The sequence below is a fragment of the Sander lucioperca genome, chromosome 10 (genome assembly GCF_008315115.2).
Source record: "Sander lucioperca isolate FBNREF2018 chromosome 10, SLUC_FBN_1.2, whole genome shotgun sequence".
Classification (NCBI taxonomy): Eukaryota; Metazoa; Chordata; class Actinopteri; order Perciformes; family Percidae; genus Sander; species Sander lucioperca.
The window spans coordinates 26938531-26961155 of NC_050182.1; the positions used below are offsets into that span (position 1 = coordinate 26938531).

Below are 22625 nucleotides of genomic sequence, written 5' to 3' on the forward strand. Positions count from 1 at the left end.
TTTTGTGAAGTGAAATGATCTAATTAGATTATTTCTCCCTTTCCCCAATACAGATCAATTTATTTCAGTAATCTCACTAAAATCAGATAGCAGTGTCCAGCTTGTTTCTGTCAAGACATTGACACTTATTTAAGGAAAAATCCTGACACGAGAGAAATTGCAGCGGGAGCAAACGTGATTATCTCATCCTATTGAAGGCTGATAGGAATGAAACTACCTGACTTGTTAAAATGGGTGTTTTTGTCATTAAAACATTTGATTTGCTTCCCATATCTTTAGTCTACTAGAACATGATGTATGCTTATACAAAAGTAAAGTGAAGTCCTATAACAAAAATAAAACGTGGCTAAGTTCATTTGACTCAGTCGGGGGCCATTGCAACTCGCTTAAAATTGTGGTTAATCTAATTGCAGATAAATGTGGTCAAGAGTGAGGAAATACTTTCAACAACCACACTTTTCTGGTCGACAAGGTATGAGAAGAAGAAGAAGCCATCCTCCTAGCGTACTCAGCAACCTCAAAATTAAAAAGTGCCTCCGGAGCCGCGAAGAACAATAATTCACAACAGCAAATCACAAGTCGCGTATTTTTCGGTCAACGTCCTAATTCTAACCAATGACGATCCCCGGGGGGCGGGGGAAGCCTTGACGCACTGAGGCTCGTGATTGACGCAAGCCTTGTTACTAAATTTAGAACCTGGCCGACGGAGGCAGAGGAAGATAGCAGAGAGCCCATTCATTGGGCGTACCCGACTATTTTAGCGTTGCGATTGTGATCCAGCCAAGCCAAATATAGTCGTAGACAGGTATTTTTAGCCGTAAAGTGTGTCCCCGTTTTCATCTGGCAAAAGCGACCTGGGCGATATAGGATGTTTGAAATGAGCCAAAATCAGCACCCTGAGTGTTAACCTGTTATTCAGTAGGGGATAGAGTACAGTCAGCTGATTTAACCGTCATACCCAGAGAGACACAACTGTACAGAGTAAATACCACTGCTCACAGCTTCTCTCTCTATCCGGGGACAAGGACAAAGACGAAAAGACCGTAGACCCCGAAGATAAATAACCTTCGGTTCGTCAAGCAGATACATAGCTACAACAGGTTTGTAAATGTGATGGTGGCTTGCAAGCTTCGCACATCAGCGCTGTTTCTTCCACACCAGCTGAGCACAGACTCCTTTTTTATTTTATTTTTTTTAGCTAAGAGGACCACTCGGGAAAAAACACTGTAGTCAGGACTCAGGATACACCGCTGCTGCAGGAGACGTTGTTGCATTTAGTGCGAAAAGTTGTAGGCTAAAGGCAATTAAACAGCCGTGAAAGAAGAGTGCACACTTGACCCACTCATGTGAACCCGTCTGCCTCGGGAAATCCCTGTGTGTTACACCTTCAAACTCTCTGGCCTGCAGATAAGAAAGCCATACATTTGCTTATGCATGTGTTCAGCATATAAAGAACAGCCCTGTTTGAACACCAAAACATACAATAACCCAAATTGTCCCAATTCATCACATTCGAGTGTGCACCGAAATGTGCAGAGGATCCTATATTCCAGTCATGCTAAATTAGTTTGTAACATTCTTGGAATAGTGAGTGGTGATTAATGCTGGAGACCACAGTCAGTCCCACAGTGCCAGGATCAGCTGCAGGGCATGCAGATCACATGCCACCAGGACTCAGCTAAAAACAAACAAACAAAAAAACTCCTGGATTGACAGTGCATGGATTTGCAATTTAATTTAATTTTAAATGTCCCCCTTTTAATTCACATTTCTTGAAACAGTTGTGAATAGTTTGTAGTATTGTTTCTTCTGATGGGGGCGAACACTGGTTTGGTCAAGTGTGTGACAGTGCAGGTGCATTAACTGCAGGGTGAATATTACACCTTTCATGGATAATCCTGGCTTCATCACTTCAATTTTCTTTTCAGCTCTCAGATTTGTATGGGTTTCATCAGTCTGTCATCATGTGCCATCTTATCAGGACATTTTTCATTTGATTTTTGGTTAAGTTAATTAAGGGTAAAACATAACATATACAATAGGAATAGATCACAAGTTCTTCATCACGTCATGTGACATTGCTTTAAAACTCTTATTAGAGTTGTATGTCCGGTTCATCCAGGGTAAGCCTAGCCTGGGAAAACCCTGACGAACTTCCGGCAAATTTGAGATTTTCTCTGCAAGTTACAACTGAGAAAGGTCTGGTGTCAACCAGGCTAGGTTAAGCCCTTATAAATGGATAATTTATTTTATGGATGGGGCTGTCATAATTCTATTAGTATTGTGAAATTTGGCAAATACTACTGCATGTCAATAACTTAGTAGTTCATGTTCCCTGTCAGTATCTATAACCGTGCTTTGGTCATTTCTCTGTAAAAATGATGCATTTCTAATTGCCTTTATAACTCATTAGCTTCTTTTGTTAGTCTCTGTCTCCTGTCTTCTCCCTGTTCACCTGGTCTCTCTTTCTGACTGGTCAGTGTATCAACTGCCTCGGCTGTGACCTCACAATGGTGACGTGTAATCCAGATTAACCTGCTCTCTTATTCCGCCAGACATGGAAGTGATTAGAGATTAGGACCGTGTCCTTTTAATAGAATTGGACGTGTGGGTAATCAACTGCGTCCACCAGCGTCTTGTGTCAGGTGACTCATTCACACAGACAGTCATACACACAAGAACAAGCGCTTGTTGTTGTCCCTAAGGAGGACATTGCTTTACATTCAGTTCCTTGGAGACTCACTCTACCCTTAACCATAACCAATACAAGCTTAATCTAAATCTAACCCTAATTTTAACCAGAGTTAAAAACCTAAAATCTCCTGTCTCTCTATGTGTCCCTGAGAATTCATCTCTTTTTACTTTGGACTTTAAGGACACCTATGTCCTTAACGATTCCCCATCCCTGCCTTATACTGTGGTCAGAGCAGAATCAGAAAAAGGCCATATTTCTTTATATACTTTGGCAAAAGGCAGGTGGAACAAGAACAAGGGTGTGCAGTTTTGTGAACAAACATAACCATTCCACAAGTTAAATAAATATAAATCTATTTATCAAACACTTTGTCCTCTGTACCCTCTATTTTTGTCCTTGCACTGTCATTCATGCAATATTCATTTTAATAAGATAAGAAAAGGGAACAAAAAAAATTGCTAAAGACAAGGTCAATCCAATCTTCTCTCTGAAATTTGCTTGACATTGTTCTTGCTTTTTTTGCAGGGTAAAGTTCATTCTGACTGAGTTCCACGCAAAGCTGCCAATTTGTGCCAGACAGCGAAAACATCTTTGTATGAATGGTGAGTGAATTTTTGGTAGCACTATTTCCTGCCAGACAAATTGAATTTTACAAATCCAATGAATTCTTTTTGTTCCTCTTTTTCTTACTCCGTCTAAAACTAATTATCCCCGCAATAAAGAATTGCACTGACAGGTTGAGTGTCTGCTGCCTCTGTATAACACTGTTAAACTTCTGCAGGCTTGTCAGAGTTGACAGTTTTATGACAGAGGAAGTTAGTTTGCATAAATGTGCCTCTGTGGGGCTGCGTGTCACAGTTGTTAGAGCACAGCTGTAGTATATACAGTGGTGTAGCATCTTTCGGCCTCCTGTACCGAGCTGCTGACTATATGGTGGGCATATTGCACCGAGGCACTCTGAACTCTGGCTTATCACAAAGCAGAAGTGAAAAGTGATTGTGTCAGTTTGAATGAGCTCTCTATGTCTACGGCCAAGGCACCAGCACTCAGTGCTCTGGTGACACTGGAGAAAGAGGAAAGCAGAGAAACAGAGGAAGGCTTTTATCTTCGTGTCACCAAATCTGCTCCAACTGTACGTCAGAGTGCAAATGAGGACGGGAAGGGGCGGGGGAGAGGATTGCTGGCGCAAAGGCAATGTGCTCAATGGTGGCATTCTTCCCTTTCTATGGACACACACACACACACACACACACACACACACACACACACACACACACACACACACACACACACACACACACACACACACACACACACACACACACACACACACACACCAGGGGGATTCCCCCCGGGAGTACCCAAGTGTAGAAATACAACCCATCACTGCCTTATCACACCAGTGCACAAAGACAGGAGAGAGGAGTGTAGAGAAGTGTTCCATGAGCCACGGCACAGGAGGTGTACTTTATATTACTCAGGGATTGTGGGCCATTTTGTGATGTTATCATGATGTGTTTTTACACTTTGTGTGTGTGTGTGTGTGTGTCGACAGAGGGAGAGAAGGGTAATGCGCAGCAGCTTGTAATGTTCTGTAGTTTCCCTCGGTTGTTTGATGGCAGATTTATCACCTCTCTTATTATTACCCTGCAGTGAAATTTAACAGCATGATTCACAGCTCTGTGTAAATTTCGGTGTGTGTGCGGCAGTGTGAGTGAAAACCCAGGTCCCTGTTTGTTTTCTTTGTTTTGGAGCACATTTATGTGTTTATGTGTTTACGTACTGTATGTGTACTGTACTTGCAGTTTTACAAGACCTCCACCATACATCCATACTTTTCTCCAGAGTTGAGCATTAGTGTGATAGTTGAGCAAGCAAATGTGGGTTGTTTTAGTGGGATTATTTGCATGGTTATAAAGAAATATATCCATTAAAGCTTCTGCATGTTTGGTGTCAAGTCCACATCAACTGTGTCAAGCATATGTGCACATGTGTAGAGTCTGGGGGAAGAGACATCAAGGTCTTGTTCTGACAGAGGTCAAAAAGTGCAGTGTCCTTATGTCACACACATCGCATTCTGAGCTTGAGATGATCATTCATGGTTTTATATCATCCTGGCTTGATTACTGCAACTCCATTTTCACCTGTCTCAGCAAGACGTCCCAGGACCGTCTACAACTGGTCCAGAACTCTGCTGCAAGGCTGTTGACCAAGTCCAGCAGGATGTCGCACATCACTCCAATTTTATATTCATTACATTGGCTGCCGATCAAGTACAGGATCAAATTTAAAGTTCTGGTTCTGACTTATAAAGCTTTGCATGGTCAGGCACCTGCTTATATCTCAGACCTGTTCCATCCGTACCCTACTAACAGGTCCCTCATGTCTTCTGTCCAGGGATTACTGGGGGTCAAACGCACTCGTTTAAAAACTAAAGGTGACCACTCCTTTGAAGCGGTGGCTCCAAACCTGTGGAACGCCCTTCCTACTGTCTTACGTTCTACAATCTCTGTTGAAGCTTTTAAAAAGCAGCTGAAGACGCACTTGTTTAAATTTGCTTTTGACTCATGTTTGTAATTTTGGGTTTTAGGTTTTAATCTTTAAACGATTGTTTTTAGCCTTTTCAATTATTTTTTTTCAGATCTTACTGTATTTTTTTTCAAATGTTTATCATGTGAAGCACTTAGTGACTTCACTAACTGACTAAATGGTGCTATATCAAATAAACTTATTATTACTATTATTATTATTATTATTATTATTATGTGGTGTGATTCTCTTTACATCAGTTTAGTAATATGATGTTATAGAAAGAAAAATATTTATGGTATGAATAAGTGCATAGTATCTTAATGTGATTGAACATTTAAGTTTGGAGGTGGAATAGCAACTCTGTATTATTCTCAGGTTTTGTGATGTGAAACTGGTTTGACTCCTTATATAATAACTATTATTGTGAGTATTGAAAGTTTGTCTACACCCTTTAAGTCTGGGTGTACTGGCAGACAAAGCAGATATCTCCATTATTAGCCAGTCTGCAGTTAAATGCTGGGGTGGAACAACTGTCAGTTGCAGATGCAGACAGTATTATACCAAATGGGTAACAGAAGTCGTTCCATGTTTAATAAGACGCTGCAGCAACAGTAGAGCAGTAATTAAACGTAAGAGTTGTATTGTGGGGTTTGGACCAATAATGGATGGGGATATCAGTCATGTCAGTTCCACAAAGATCAAACAGGCTGTGAACAACAAGGAACACATGTGGGTGATGGTGCAATAAACATCAGTACGTCATGCAAATGTTACTGTCAGAGCAGATCCACAGAAGAGATTTTTGTCATTAAATCAAAGTCCCCCCTCCACTTGCTTATTGCTACTTCATTTGGATGTTGCAGAATGATGTCCCGTATGTGCAGAGTTACACTAGACACTAGAAGGCTTTTTTTCATATTCATCTGTTAAAGGGAAAAAGTTTATCTGCACTTACCTTGAATTTGAGTTTAGAACATGTACATACAAGCATGATTTTGTGACATCACATCTATTTTGGAAGCCATCGTGGTCCATCATGCAACCTGCGAGTAGGAGACATCTTGTCCAGCAGTTACATAATTTGCGTATTTATAGATTATGGATTTTTCAATGATAGAATAAAGGTTTAACTTTTTTAGGGGGGAAACCATATCAGACACATTATTTTAATAATAATAATAATTATTATTATTCCAAACAGAGTATTTTTTATATTTCTTAAAACATGTCTGAGGGGGATCTATAAACCCATGATTCTTATGGTTTATATTATCACACAAATCTCCTTGAAGGCATTGAACCCGATGACATTATGACATTAAGCAATCTTGGTATTGAGCAATGGCATCAAATGAAACATTTTTAGCATGTGCCTCCCAGGTGTTTCTGTTTTTGGACTTTGGACTGTCTGTTTTTTAATTATGCCCCTGTGTCTGAGGTCACTTAGGTCATCTTGCATTAAAAAAGGGGAAAAAAATCCTGTCGATCAATACCTGTACACCTGCCAATCAGAAGCATAGCCGCTTACCTGTCATGTAAGGTTACTGGAAACCACAAATTACATTACTGGTAGGTATTAACTACCACTGGTGAATTTAAGTGTGTGTGGGTGTAAATTGTAAGATAGTGTGTGGAAATATGGGGACAGTGGCTGGAAGAGTCACCTTAGTGTAGGCAGTTGTTTAAAGGCCATTTTCTAGGAGATGTCAGAAACAGGGACATGTATTAGTGTATATGTGTGTGTGTGTGTGTTAGCATGTGTGATGTGGTTTTGTCATTTGAGTTGAAACATTGCAGGATTCCCCCTCTTAGAGTGTTTAGATCAAGATACCAGACAACAAACGGGTAGAATCTCCTCAAGGCTGAGGTTCAGTAGGTGTCCACTTCTAAAGACATGTTGAACAGTGCAGCAAGTGATGGAGGATTAACTAAATATTTGCATGCTAGAAATATCCGTGATATAAAACATGCTGGCGAGGGCCTGGAATGAGCCTGCAGATGCTATTTTTAAAGTTTGGGAATTTTGGCTGCATGCAGAAGTGTGTGTAGATGTATTTGAGGATTGATATCAGTGTATTTGTGTGAGACCGTTGTAATTGTAGTTCAGGCTTCATATAAAGGAGTAATGACATTTTGGTAGGTGAGTCAGTGTCTTTGTTGCCCTTCAGTTATTCAACACTTGAGCAGAATGTGTGTGTGTGTATTCTGTGATTTTTAATCTGCGTATGGGGTCTAAATATGTGCTCGGTGTTTGACGCTTTACTGTGGCTCAGAGTAATGTCATTCTGGGTCACACACCGACCACATGGGCATGTGCACGGGAAGACACAGGCGCACACACACACACACACACACACACACACACACACACACACACACTTACTTACAGATAAACAAGTGGTTGCATTTCTGCATGAGTCACAGTCGTGGGCAGAGGTGGAAAGTTTCCTTGTTTGGGCTATTCCCCCCTGCTGACACTTTTGATACTTTTTTGAAATATCTGAAGCGTTTCTAATGCCAAGTCAACTTGTAGTGGACAGTGGATTCACATCATACCTGCTGAGACTACAGACATCCTGACTATTTTTCCTCTCTTTCCATTTGCTCACTGACAGGAACACACATACTGAATCAGCACCCTGAATCTACCCATACTACCACCACTACTACTGTTACTACAGTTACTACTATTACTTTTATTCCTAGTCCTACTCTGGTACAATACATTAAAAAGGCAGCATCTATGTGTTATATTTCACTCCGTCATTACAAGTGAATATTTAAAACTGATACTACTACTACTACTACTACTACTACTACTACTACTACTACTACTAATAATAATAATAATATATAGTCCATCCATCCATCTTCTTCCGCTTATCCGGTAACGGGTCGCGGGGGTAGCAGCTCCAGCAGGGGACCCCAAACTTCCCTTTCCCGAGCCACATTAACCAGCTCCGACTGGGGGATCCCGAGGCGTTCCCAGGCCAGGTTGGAGATATAATCCCTCCACCTAGTCCTGGGTCTTCCCCGAGGCCTCCTCCCAGCTGGACGTGCCTGGAAAACCTCCCTAGGGAGGCGCCCAGGGGGCATCCTTACCAGATGCCCGAACCACCTCAACTGGCTCCTTTCGACGCGAAGGAGCAGCGGCTCTACTCCGAGCTCCTCACGGATGACTGAGCTTCTCACCCTATCTCTAAGGGAGACGCCAGCCACCCTCCTGAGGAAACCCATTTCGGCTGCTTGTACCCTGGATCTCGTTCTTTCGGTCATGACCCAGCCTTCATGACCATAGGTGAGGGTAGGAACGAAAACTGACCGGTAGATTGAGAGCTTTGCCTTCTGGCTCAGCTCTCTTTTCGTCACAACGGTGCGATAAATTGAGTGTAATACCGCACCCGCTGCGCCGATTCTCCGACCAATCTCCCGCTCCATTGTTCCCTCACTCGCGAACAAGACTCCAAGGTACTTGAACTCCTTCACTTGGGGTAAAGACTCATTCCCTACCTGGAGAAGGCACTCCATCGGTTTCCTGCTGAGAACCATGGCCTCAGATTTAGAGGTGCTGATCCTCATCCCAGCCGCTTCACACTCGGCTGCGAACCGATCCAGTGAGTGCTGAAGGTCACAGGCCGACGATGCCATCAGGACCACATCATCTGCAAAAAGCAGCGATGAGATCCCCAGCTCACCAAACTGCAACCCCTCTCCACCCCGACTACGCCTCGATATCCTGTCCATAAATACTACAAACAGGATTGGTGACAAAGCGCAGCCCTGGCGGAGGCCAACTCTCACCTGAAACGAGTCCGACTTACTGCCGAGAACCCGGACACAGCTCTCGCGTTGGTCGTACAGAGATTGGATGGCCCTGAGAAGGGACCCCCTCACCCCATACTCCCGCAGCACCTCCCACAGTGTCTCCCGGGGGACCCGGTCATACGCCTTCTCCAGATCCACAAAGCACATGTAGACCAGTTGGGCATACTCCCAGGCTCCCTCCAGGATCCTTGCGAGAGTAAAGATCTGGTCCGTTGTTCCACGACCAGGACGGAATCCGCATTGTTCCTCTTCAACCTGAGGTTCGACTATCGACCGAACCCTCCTTTCCAGCACCTTGGAGTAGACTTTACCGGGGAGGCTGAGAAGTGTGATACCCCTGTAATTGGCACACACCCTCTGGTCCCCCTTTTTGAAAAGGGGAACCACCACCCCGGTCTGCCACTCCTTAGGCACCGTCCCCGACTTCCACGCAATGTTGAAGAGGCGTGTCAACCAAGACAACCCCTCCACACCCAGAGCTTTAAGCATTTCTGGACGGATCTCATCAATCCCTGGGGCTTTGCCACTGTGGAGTTGTTTAACTACCTCAGCAACTTCCACCAGGGAAATTGACGACAATCCCCCATCATCCTCCAGCTCTGCCTCTACCATTAGTCGGATTTAGGAGTTCCTCAAAGTGCTCCTTCCACCGCCCTATTACCTCCTCAGTTGAGGTCAGCAGCGTCCCATCCTTACTGTACACAGCTTGGATGGTTCCCCGCTTCCCCCTCCTGAGGTGGCGAACGGTTTTCCAGAAGCACCTTGGTGCCGACCGAAAGTCCTTCTCCATGTCTTCTCCGAACTTCTCCCACACCCGCTGCTTTGCCTCTTTCACGGCAGAGGCTGCAGCCCTTCGGACCCTTCGGTACCTTGCAACTGCCTCCGGAGTCCCCTGGGATAACATATCCCAGAAAGACTCATTCTTCAGTCGGACGGCTTCCCTGACCACCGGTGTCCACCACGGTGTTCGTGGGTTGCCGCCCCTTGAGGCACCTAAGACCCTAAGACCACAGCTCCCCGCCGCAGCTTCAGCAATGGAAACTTTGAACATTGTCCACTCGGGTTCAATGCCCCCAGCCTCCACAGGGATGCACGAAAAGCTCCGCCGGAGGTGTGAGTTGAAAGTCTGTCGGACAGGGGCCTCCTCCAGACTTTCCCAGTTCACCCGCACTACCCGTTTGGGTTTACCAGGTCTGTCCAGAGTCTTCCCCCACCCTCTGACCCAACTCACCACCAGATGGTGATCAGTTGACAGCTCTGCCCCTCTCTTCACCCGAGTGTCCAAAACATACGGCCTCAGATCAGATGAAACGATTATAAAATCGATCATTGACCTTTGGCCTAGGGTGCTCTGGTACCAAGTACACTTATGAGCATCCCTATGTTCGAACATGGTGTTCGTTATAGACAATCCATGACTAGCACAGAAGTCCAACAACAAACAACCACTCTGGTTTAGATCAGGGAGGCCGTTCCTCCCAATCACGCCTCTCCATGTGTCTCCATCATTGCCCACGTGCGCGTTGAAGTCCCCCAGCAGAACTATGGAGTCCCCTACTGGAGCCCCATACAGGACTCCATTCAAGGTCTCCAAGAAGGCCGAATACTCCGAGCTCTTGTTTGGTGCATACGCACAAACAACAGTCAGAGTTTTCCCCCCCACAACCCGCAGGCGTAGGGAGGCGACCCTCTCGTCCACCGGGGTAAACTCCAACGTAGCGGCGCTCAGCCGGGGGCTTGTGAGTATCCCCACACCCGCCCGGCGCCTCACACCCTGGGCAACTCCGGAGAAGAAAAGAGTCCAACCCCTATCCAGGAGTATGGTTCCAGAACCGAGACTGTGCGTAGAGGTAAGCCCCACCAGATCCAACTGGTAGCGCTCCACCTCCCACACAAGTTCCAGTTCCTTCCCCCACAGAGAGGTGACGTTCCACGTCCCCAGAGCCAGCGTCTGCTGCCCGGGTCTGGTCCGTCGAGGCCCCTGACCTTCACTGCCACCCATGTGGCAGCGCACCCGACCCCAGCGGTTCCTCCCACAGGTGGTGGGCCCATGGGTTGGAGAGAGAGGTGCCACGTAGCTTTTTCGGGCTGTGCCCGGCCGGGCTCCGTGGCAAACCCGGCCACCAGGCGCTCGCTGACGGGCCCTCCATCTGGGCCTGGCTCCAGACAGGGGCCCCGGGCTTCCTCCGGGCAGGGTCACATCATCTCTACCTCGTTTTTTCATAGGGTTTTTGAACCATTCTTTGTCTGGCCCCTCACCTGAGACCACTTTGCCTTGGGAGACCCTACCAGGAGCACAAAGCTCCAGACAACACAGCCCTCAGGTTCATAGGGACACACAAACCTCTCCACCACGATAAGGTGATGGTTCCCGGAGAAGATAATATATAGTGCCTGCCTAAAATAAAGTGCCTATGTCGGTTTACAGCAAGATGTCAGGAGCTGTGGTGTCCTTTCGCTGAGACTTGCTATTCAACCGGGTGACTCTTTTTTTGTCTTCCAATTTGACGATGCTCGATGGTGTTTTTAGCCTCCAACGGCGCCTTCCAGGCAGCTAACCCTAACCTTACCCCTTAACATAACCATTGCCACGCTGCCTGGGAGGAGACGTTGGGGCCAAAAAACACCAAAGACCTTTGGCGATCACATGCTTTATGATGAATCATGCACAAGTTGAAGGTGCTCATGGGATAACATTTCATTGGAATTGTACCTTGTACGATTTCATGTGACAAATATAATTGATTGATTGATTGATAATAACATGCTTGTTTTGCGTGACATAACGTGCTATTTTAAAGTAGATTCATAGCCTGTACTTCAGTCTGTATGCATTTTAAATAGAGCTGCAACAATTAGTCAATCAATTGATTAGTCGTTCGAAAGAAAAATCATTTGGGATTATTTTGGCAATCTGTTAATAGTTTCAGTCATTTTTTAAGCAAATTACCTTTACCTTCGAATTACTTCAGCTCTCAAACATGAGGATATGCAGCTTGTTGTAAATTAAAAAGTGAAAAGTAAGTTAAATAGTTTTGGGTTTGTTGCAGCCCTAGTTTAAATTTAAAAAAAATAAAAATTAGAAAAATCTGTACGGGGAAAATGACCATAACTGAGGTGCCCTTGAGCAAGGCCCTGAACCTTCAACTGCTCAAGTTTAGCTACTTGGCGGCCATCAGATCAGACTGGTTGTACCGCCTCGAGATGTGAAAGTGTGTAACTGGGTGATGTGAACGTGGTGTGAAGGGAGTGAAACTGCTCTCAGTGAAACTTAACTAAAGAAATGTAAGACATTTTGCAGTTTTTTACCATGTTTACAATAAAGGGACAAAATCACATTTTCTGCTGTGTTACATCATCACAGTATTAGATTAGATTTGATTACATTCAACTTTATTGTCATTGTGCAGATTACAAGTACAAAGACAGCGAAATGCAGTTTGCGTCTAACCAGAAGTGCAAAAAAGCAGAAAAGTGCAATGTGATATACAAAGTATAGACAGGTGGTGCATAGGCAGGACAAGAAATATATTGCAGTGCTATAAGAGGAGAATAAATATGGCTATGTAATATGAACAATGTATGAACAACATGTACTGATATGTGCAATGTAGTAGCAGTGACATTATATTAGTAGTAAGAATGATATATATATATATATATGTGCAGTGTATTAGCAGAATATATAATATATAAATAAATATGGCTATTCTGAACGAACCAGGTTAATTGTCACCGGGATGCAGAGCAAGAGTTCAGTAGGGTGACAGCCGCAGGAAAGAAGCTTCCTCTGAACCTGCTGGTTTGGGTGCGGAGAGACCTGAAACGCCTCCCGGAGGGGAGTGGGGTGAACAGGCTTGGTTGGGGTGAGAACAATCTTTGATGATGCTGCGCACCTTACACAAGCATCGCTTGCACTGGATGGCCTCGATGGAGGGGAGTGAGGAACCGGTGATGCGTTGGGCAGTTTTCACCACCCTCTGCAGTATATTTTGATGTTTGCATATTAATTGGCAGCCATTTAAAATCTCAGGGCTTTTTGACTTTGCATTGCAAGTATTCGGTTTTGTCACTGACTCTGGTAATTATCTGTATTCCCAATATATAGACTTTCATTGAGACATGTTCATTCATTTTTAAATTATACATCCAAGGGTTAACAAATACTAACAACGCTACCAGGCAAGCTTCCGTTTACTCTCTTCTTAACAGTGCATGAATGAAATGCTTGGAAGGTTGTGCAGAGAGTCTGATGTTAATGACACATAATAAGTGTAGGCTTTATAAACTTCAGGAATGTGCAGCTTAGCTAAGAGAGAGGGAACAGCAAATGTTTACTTGTAAGGAGGAACCTGTCTGATCATGTCTTTGCCTGGGGCTGTCTGTGACCGTGCACATTTGTATTGGTGCGTGGCTGCTTGCATGGGCATGTAATATATGTTTAGTTTTTTATTTTTTTACAAGTTGACTCACTAGCTGTCATTCCATTTTCAAACCAAATAACCTTTTGATATTTTGTATGGTGTGGGTGGATGGGATTAAAATATTAAGATTATTTTTTGGGCTTTTCCACCTTTAATTTTTGACAGGATAGCTAGGTGAGAAAGGGGAGAGAGAGGGGGAAGACATGCAGGAAATCATCACAGGTCAGATTTGAACCCTAGACCTCTGCGTCAAGGCATAAACCTCTCAGTACATGTGCGCCTGCTCTACCACTGAGCCAACCCGGCCACTATTAGAGAGAGAGAGGGGATGGCAAAGGGCCGCAGGTTGGATTTGAACCCGGGCCACGCTCTACTGGGTGAGCTAGAGGCCGCCCCAGATTATTTTGTTTGTATCAGTGCTGATTGCAAATATTCAAACATAAAAAAAGAAACTTCTAAGTGATACAATTCAATAATCCTTGTCAGGTTTGCAGATGACCTAAAGGTTTTAATCTTTAGGGAGTTTTCACCCCTGCATATTGTGGTTCATGTAGATCAAACCCTCATGCTGATGAAGTTCCAGTGAAACCTTGTTTTCACTAAATGAGGCTGCAGTGGGCGTAAATAAAAGAAAAGCAATAATTTAATGAAGAGTTGACATTTGTTGATATTCCCTCCTATTCACAACCAAATTTTCCTTAAGATGATCATTGTTAAAAAAAACATCCCCCAAATAACAATACTGGACAAATAAGAATCAGTTCTGGCAATTTGCAAACTTCTGGATGGTCTGAAGTTAAAAGAAAAACCTGTGTGATGTAAGGTTATTCAAAGTTGTCGCTAATAACATAACTATCACATGTTATTTGACAATGTGAAACATACTTCAATCAGTCAAAACCAGAAACAAAACAACAGTTTCACTTATTTGGGTCAAATTTTAAGAGCTGTTGGTCTTTCAGGGATTCAAGATAAAGTAATATAACCATGCTTACAATTGTTTTGAATTTGCTTAAAAATATTTAAGTAGTGTACAAACGTAAACAATATACATCTTCTCCAACTTTGAAATTGTTTTCATTAATCCCAGACCATTTGTATGTGTGTTTGCAGTAAACACTTTGTTGATATACAGAGGCCTGAGATTAACGCATGCAAAAACTGTTAACTGGTAATGATTTTTAATGGCTCAAAATATGAATGTTATAAAGACAAGAACAGCATGCTTTCTCGTCTCGCTTTATGACTAAAGATTATTTGTTTGCACAAATAAAACATCATGGTAAAATACATATAATAATAAAACTAAATGGACATGTGCAGGGTCGGTAGGAAGCAAATAGGCTTATACAAATAAATAAAATAAAATAAAGTTATCATTACTGTAACATCAGATAAACAAGAATAAATAGGGCAGGTAAAATAAATGCTAAAAAGGAACATACAATGATGAAAAAAGAAAAGAAATTAAAGGTAAAAGATACTCTTATATGAATTCATTTATAATAATTAAATGTAATACCCAGTGATACACTGTACACAATTTTCTGTATACAGTGTTGTAACTAGCAGGTTCGACACAATTCATCAAGGAGTGAACCTGAATAACCTCATGCAGTCGCCCTCAATGCTACCTGCCTCGGCATCATCAATGGCAACAAGGACCCTCTTATAAGTTTAACAATATTCGATTCCTTATTCTCTTTCTTGTTCGTTATTGTGTTAGTCGTCTTTGGTCGCTCTTTTTTTTTGAAGAAATTTAAAGTCACTGTGCTACAACGTGATAACGTGAATAACATCTCGCGCTGGGTTGCACAAGATGATTCATTTTGTTGTTTAAGTTGGCTTCCCCTTAGCCTTGACCTTTTCTTTTAAAAAGATCACATCTTATGATTCACCGCATCTCAACTTTGACTTTTAAATTTCATCTTCTTCTCACGATTGAAACCCGGTGCAACAACTACAATTACCTGGGTACGGGAATGTTAGTATATGCATTATGGCATTTCATGGCTACTGCGTGGGCACTAGCAATAAACCCAAACCACCCATGGGTGCCATTGTGATCTTCCAAGAAGCCATTAGTGTGCAGTGATAGACACTCCCAGAAATTTTCATAAGAATCCCTCCTGATGCTTGGCCTGCTGCATACCTGAAGAGCAAGTATTTACGCGTGCCGCTCCCAATGACTGGAAGTACTGACTTGTGTGGGAGTGGAGTGCCCTGTTGACATCATTTGTTGCTGATGTAAGATGTTCCGAGGGAATTCCGGCATCTGAATTTATAATTTTCAGGAATATTAGAAATGAAAAATCTGTTTCATTGTAAGTACGCCTACATCCAAACGCCTTCCTGCTTGTGCTCTGCTTCAATCTGCCTGCACTGATTTCTAGATAGGGTGTCATTGCACTTCTGGGATCCACTGCTTAAAGTTACAGATATGTGACAGATATAGGAAATCATAGTAAATTAAGCAAAGAGATTTGAACCCTGCTCATTAACATGTGATAGATAAACCCTCTGAAATAGTTTATATGGTATAATGTATGATAGAGAATGCACCTTCTCAAGTGCTTTAATGTTTTTTTTTTTATCCTAGCATTAAAACTTTTTGGAACAAATATTTTCACCATTGCATAACTTATTCATTCTGTCATCATTGGAAACAAAATGGCTGTAAGCACATGCAAGCATGATGTGAACTGGACGTTTGATGTTCATATTTTAGTTTCATTTTTTCAGTTCCATAAAGTTGGTGATGAATAAACTGAACTTTGTTGTAAAATTGGTGGAGTGCTCCTTTAATAGTAGAATATGCCGTAAAACTCATGATTTACATGTTGACCCAGAATATGACAAAACTGTACTTAGATTAAAATATACACATTACGAAACTAATAGAATTTTTTATTTTTATTTTTAAAACCTTTATTTTTCGCTTTTCACTGGTGCAACTCTATTTTTCTCCAATCAATATTACAGTCTTAAGAGTGTGTATTCTTCAATTGAAATTTGAAAAAATGTAATTCTGGAATCGTCAAACAGCGTCTAAAACATAGCCCGTCTTCTCCATTAAACAGTCCTCTGCATCTTGTGGCCCCTGGTTGTCTGCATGCAGCTACAAATCTGCATTCTTCTTCTCGGTCATTGTTGGTGTATCGCGTCACCCACGTCCTCATTAAGGCCTGGATACCCGACCCGAGCCCGATGGGTCCCGACGGGTCCCGACGGGTCCCGACGGTACCCGATGGGCCGGGCCGGGTTCGGACAGATATTTAGAAATGATGGTCGGGTTTGGGCCGGGCTCGGTCACATCAGCGTGATAAGGCATTTGTTGTAAAATGGTGCTGCAGCTCCTTTAAGAGAGCTCAATGTGTGTGTAAAGTGGGCAGAAGAGAGATAGAGAAAAGAGAAAGCAGACATGTAGATGCGACCGGAGCAGAGTTGGTGGAATAAGTTTAAGTTTTGTACACAGTGTGTGCGGTGTCCGAGATAAACTCCAGACTGAAAACCAAGTTCATTCATCTGCTCACCAGAAACAGGATTTTAACCCCAACGTTATATAACGTCGGCCCTGGAGGTAACGAGTCTCCCCTGGTTTTCTGATCACGGTCGGAATCGAAGCGATCAGGAAAGGTTAACACATTGAACATTTTAAATTAAACAGCTTATTAACGTGAGCTTGTTCCCCCGTGTGCGCTGATGCGCTCATCTGTTGACATTTCCGAATGCCTTCCAGTTGCTTAATAAAAGCGGGCTTTCCACACAAACAAACGTCATTAGTATGAGAAAAAAAACAACGAGATTTTAACTGTGTCGGGCTCGGGCCGGGCTCGGACATAAATATCATAATGCCTGACGGGCTCGGGCCGGGTTCGGTCACGGCTCTGTCGGGCTCAGGCCGGGTTCGGACGGAAAAATTCGGCCCGATCCAGGCTCTAGTCCTCATACTGTATGTGTGTTTCTAATAGGAAAATATTGCTCCACTGCGCCACCAGTGGTCAAAAACACCACAGGGTACCTTTAAATAACTTTTTATATGTGTATAAAATATTTTGTCTGAACATGGCAGCATAAGGCCTAGAGGCTGCTCTTGACATATTTGACTGTTGCTAGACTAGATTCAGGTCAATAGCAGGTCATGACTTCACACTGACCCACTTAGCCAGTATGCCAACAGCCCCCTCCTCCTCCGCCACAACACCTTCACCATCACTGTCTCTGGGTACACTCTCCTCTCTCTGTTGCCCTCTCTTTAAACTCACCACTCAGTCCTTCCTCTGCTCTGTCTTTCCTCTTCCCCTCTCTTCTTTCCCTCCTTGTGTTCCTTTGCTCCGTGAGGGGAACTTCCACTGCAGCTTCTATCCAGGAACAGACTTCCACTGTGGAAACACAGCTACATAACCCAGTTTGCTTTCCACACCGAGCAGGGGAGGGGGAGCTGGGCTTCATGTCACTGCATCCACACACATGCACGCACACGCACACGCGCACGCACACGCACGCACGCACGCACGCACGCACGCACGCACGCACGCACGCACGCACACACACACACACACACACACACACACACACACACACACATACACACACACACTTCCACAAACACATATGTACACAAGCGCATATAATTTTTTTTGACTCACACCATAGTGTAATGACTTTTTGCTTTTGGTTGCATAACTTTCTTTTTCTTGTTACCCTACAAATAATTTCAAATAGCACCTGGCAGCGCACGATTGTACAGACATTAGAGAAAGATCCCTTTTTTATCTCACGGTCTGTCATTAGTGGCACTCCTGTTCAAATTATAGTTTAACAGCCAGCGGACATCCGAAACGAATGCAATATGCAAAGCAAAGGTCTATATCTGTCACTGTGTGTGTTGTTTTTGATCTTCTCCTGAAAGACACCTGCTATAATTGGCAAGTTATCAGCATTAATGGATAGAGAAGAGACGTAGGTAGGAGCTTTGGGGAAACACACACACACACACACACACACACACACACACACACACACACACACACACACACCCACCCACCCACCCACACACACACACACACACACACACACACACACACACACACACGCACACACACACACACACACACACACACACACACACACACACACTAAGAGTCATCCTATTCAAAGCAGACAGGAATAGAAACAGAATACATGAGCCAACCACATTGGCGTAAGCAGTAGCCATTACCTCAACAATGACCACGATAACATGGATACTGTAAACAGAGGTTTTCTGTCTACTTTGCTACCTTCTATTGAAACTGTTCTTTTGAAGTGTTCGTGTGTGTGTGTGTGTGTGTGTGTGTGTGTGTATGTACAGGCATATGTGGATGTCAAAGATGCTTTTTCCATAGTCAAGATATTCCTTTTCTCCATGAACATATCTGGTCTTTATATAAGATATGCCTGGGACTTATATAATTCTTGGCGCTTTAAGTTTCTGTGTGTGTATCTGGAAAGCTTTTGTGTGATTGTATGGGAGTCTGTGTGTCTGTGACGCCTTAGAAGCTCTCCTGGCCACGGCTGTGGAAATGCTCCACTGTCCCACTCTACTCAGTGGGGACAGTGGTGGAGAGGTGGATCGATGAATGGGGAGTGGAGAGGGGGGCTCTGATGGTTGGATGGAGAAGAGGAACTGTTAAACTGTAGCATTGCCAAAAAGACAGTGGCAAAATGAGAGGGGAAAAGTTGTGCTTACTTCAATCTTATGTAAACCAGAGCTCCTCGGTTTTCACTTAGTTGCTTTAAGTTGAAGTGACAGACTTATGTGATGTTACTGTCACAGTTTATTTTGTTTCTTGTTTTTTTGTGACTGTTGATGCATGCATATAGTTCAACATGGCGATAACTAGCTAAAAAAGCAGATCAAACTTTAAATGTTCTTGTTAAGTAGCTGTATACTGTCAATGAGTTTTATTAGTCGGTCCACCACTTCAGTCCAGACTGAAATATGTCAACATCTATTGGATTGATTGCTAGAGGATGAATCCTAATGACTTTGGTGATCCCCTGACTTTTCCTCAAGTGCCACCCATCAGATCAAACTTTGAATTTTTCCAGTACTTTGGTTCATGACTGTCTGTGAAACTAATGACATTCCCATCAGTCTCAGCTGTATTGTGTTTAGTGCTAATTAACAAACATTAGCATGCTAACAGGCTATACTAAGATGGTAAAGTTTCAAGTTTCAAGTTTATTTGTCACATGCATAGTCATACACTTACAACAAGCAGTGAAATGAATTCCTGACTCCACTCCAACTGTGCTATCACATAACTAATAGCATAATTAAGTTATGGAATAAAAGTTAAGTTAGAAACATGAATAAATAAGAAGCTAAGAAATAAAAAAATATACCACTCAGACTACCCCACCTCATAAATATAATAAAACCTTGTACTACTAAAGTGCTCACTAAAGTAGATCCAGGGCTTAAAGTGCAAGGTGCATTGTGCAGTTTGTAATGCTTTGATTCAGGAGCCTAACAGCTTGTGGATAAAAACTTTTAAAATCTTGACAGCCCTCCTCCAACATCTCTTCTGATGGAGTTCATCCAGGGATGGGAGAGCTGAACCGCGCAACGCTCAGCAGCACGGATAACTCTTTGGAGGGCCTTCCTGTCCTTCTCACAGCTGTTGCCATATCATGCTGCCATACTCTGTGTCAGGATACTCTCCACAGTGGCAGAGTAAAAAGATTTTAAAATGGCTGGGGAGGCTCCAAACTTCCTCAGCTGCTTTAGATGGTACAGGCGCTGATTAGCTTTCCTGGCCGTAGTCTGGGTGTGAGCAGACCAAGTAAGGTCCTCAGAGCTCACACGTTCTACTGAGGCCCCGTTGATGTTGAGGGGGGCATAGGAGTGCTGACCCCTCCTGAAATCCACCACAAGCTCCTTTGTTTTGCTGATGTTAAGTTGGAGGCAGTTAGTCTGCCACCATGATGCCAGACTCTCTACCTCCTCCCTGTAGTCTCATTATTGTTGGAGATGGACCCCAGCACTACTGTATCATCCACAAATTTTATGATGGAGTTGGAGCTGTGCACAGTTGCACAGTCATACGTGTACAGTGAGTACAGCAGTGGGCTAAGCACACACCCTTGTGGAGCTCTGGTATTTAGGGAGATGGAGCTGGAGATGTGTTCACCAATTCTCACAGCCTGGGATCTGCCTGTGAGGAAGTCCAAGACCCATGCACATAGACCACTGCTCAGACCCAAATCCCCCAGCTTGTAAAACAGTCTTGAGGGGGATATTGTATTAAAAGCTGAGCTGTAGTCAATGAACAGCAGTCTCATTTAGTTCCCGTTCCTCTTGTCAACATGGCTAAGGGTGGTGTGCAAGACATGGGAGATGGCGTCCCCCGTAGATCTATTAGAGCGGTAGGCGAACTGGAGCGGATCCGTGGTGCTAGGGATAGAGGCAGAGATGATGTCCTTGATAAGTCTCTAAAAAGATAACTCTCTCTAAAGATGATCGATGAAAACTCTCTGGGAACGTAGACCGGTTGGCACTTGATGGTGAGGCAGCACGGTGGCACAGTGGTTAGCACTTCGGCCTCACAGCAAGAAGGTTGGTTGGTTGGTTCGAATCCAGGTCGTTCCGGTCGTTCCTTTCTGTGTGGAGTTTGCATGTTCTCCCCGTGTTTGCGTGGGTTTCCTCCGGGTGCTCCGGTTTCTTCCCACCATAAAGACATGCATGCTAGGTTATTAGGACTACAGTTGAAAATTAGCCGACTGGCTAACACTGGCGCATTTACAGAAATGTTGATTAATGTTCATTGTCCTAATCAAATAAACTTACAAACAAACAAACTCCAGGTGAGGTGAGCAGCCGCGAGAGAGAGGAGAGACACCGCTAGCCTCGCACCATTTGTGGTTGACCATGCGGAATAAGAGAAAGGAGTCTGACGGACTCAATGCCTGGTCTGGCACCATGGGGGATAGCCATGTCTCCGTGAAGCAGAGGATGTTGCAGTCCCTCATGTCGTGTTGGAAGGTGACCCTTGCTCTGTGGTCATCCAGCTTGTTCTCCAGCGATTGCACATTGGACAGCAGGATACTGGGCAGCGGTGGGCTTGTGTCCGAAGTCTGTTCCGTATACCTCTCCTCTTTCCTCTGTGTTTTGTGCGCGCTCGTGGGTATGCCGGGCCCTCGGCCTTGCCAGGTGAGTGGAGTAGCTCTGCAGGCCACGACGGATCAGCTAAGAAAGTATTGCTCGTCTGCCCTATCATAGATTATCAGTGCACCTGTCCTATGTACTAACCACAATGTGAAAAACAAACAAAAACCTATATAAACGCACAGTCTACAGTCGTGGCCAAAAGTTTTGAGAATTACATAAATATTGGAAATTGGAAAAGTTGCTGCTTAAGTTTTTATAATAGCAATTTGCATATACTCCAGAATGTTATGAACAGTGATCAGATGAATTGCATAGTCCTTCTTTGCCATGAAAATTCCACTGCATTTCATTGCTGTCATTAAAGGACCTGCTGAGATCATTTCAGTAATCGTCTTGTTAACTCAGGTGAGAATGTTGACGAGCACAAGGCTGGAGATCATTATGTCAGGCTGATTGGGTTAGAATGGCAGACTTGACATGTTAAAAGAAGGGTGATGCTTGAAATCATTGTTCTTCCATTGTTAACCATGGTGACCTGCAAAGAAACGCGTGCAGCCATCATTGCGTTGCATAAAAATGGCTTCACAGGCAAGGATATTGTGGCTACTAAGATTGCACCTAAATCAACAATTTATAGGATTATCAAGAACTTCAAGGAAAGAGGTTCAATTCTTGTTAAGAAGGCTTCAGGGCGTCCAAGAAAGTCCAGCAAGCGCCAGGATCGTCTCCTAAAGAGGATTCAGCTGCGGGATTGGAGTGCCACCAGTGCAGAGCTTGCTCAGGAATGGCAGCAGGCAGGTGTGAGCGCATCTGCACGCACAGTGAGGCGAAGACTTTTGGAAGATGGCCTGGTGTCAAGAAGGGCAGTAAAGAAGCCACTTCTCTCCAAAAAAAACATCAGGGACAGATTGATCTTCTGCAGAAAGTATGGTGAATGGACTGCTGAGGACTGGGGCAAAGTCATATTCTCCGATGAAGCCTGTTTCCTATTGTT

The 22625-nt window shown here is 43.7% G+C and overlaps 1 long non-coding RNA gene across 2 annotated transcripts in view; it reads left to right on the forward strand.

Annotated features, from left to right (window-relative positions):
- Positions 1 to 702: 702 nt before the first annotated feature.
- Positions 703 to 22625, forward strand: part of LOC116049477 — a 42237-nt gene continuing 20314 nt past the window's right edge. Inside the window, exons 1-3 of one of the 2 annotated variants that reach the window (XR_004898496.1) lie at positions 703 to 1100; positions 3221 to 3297; positions 11481 to 11521. This is a non-coding gene — a long non-coding RNA (uncharacterized LOC116049477). Of the gene's footprint in view, positions 1101 to 3220; positions 3298 to 11480; positions 11522 to 22625 lie in introns of those variants that run through there. The other variant, XR_004104872.2, reaches the window with a different exon arrangement.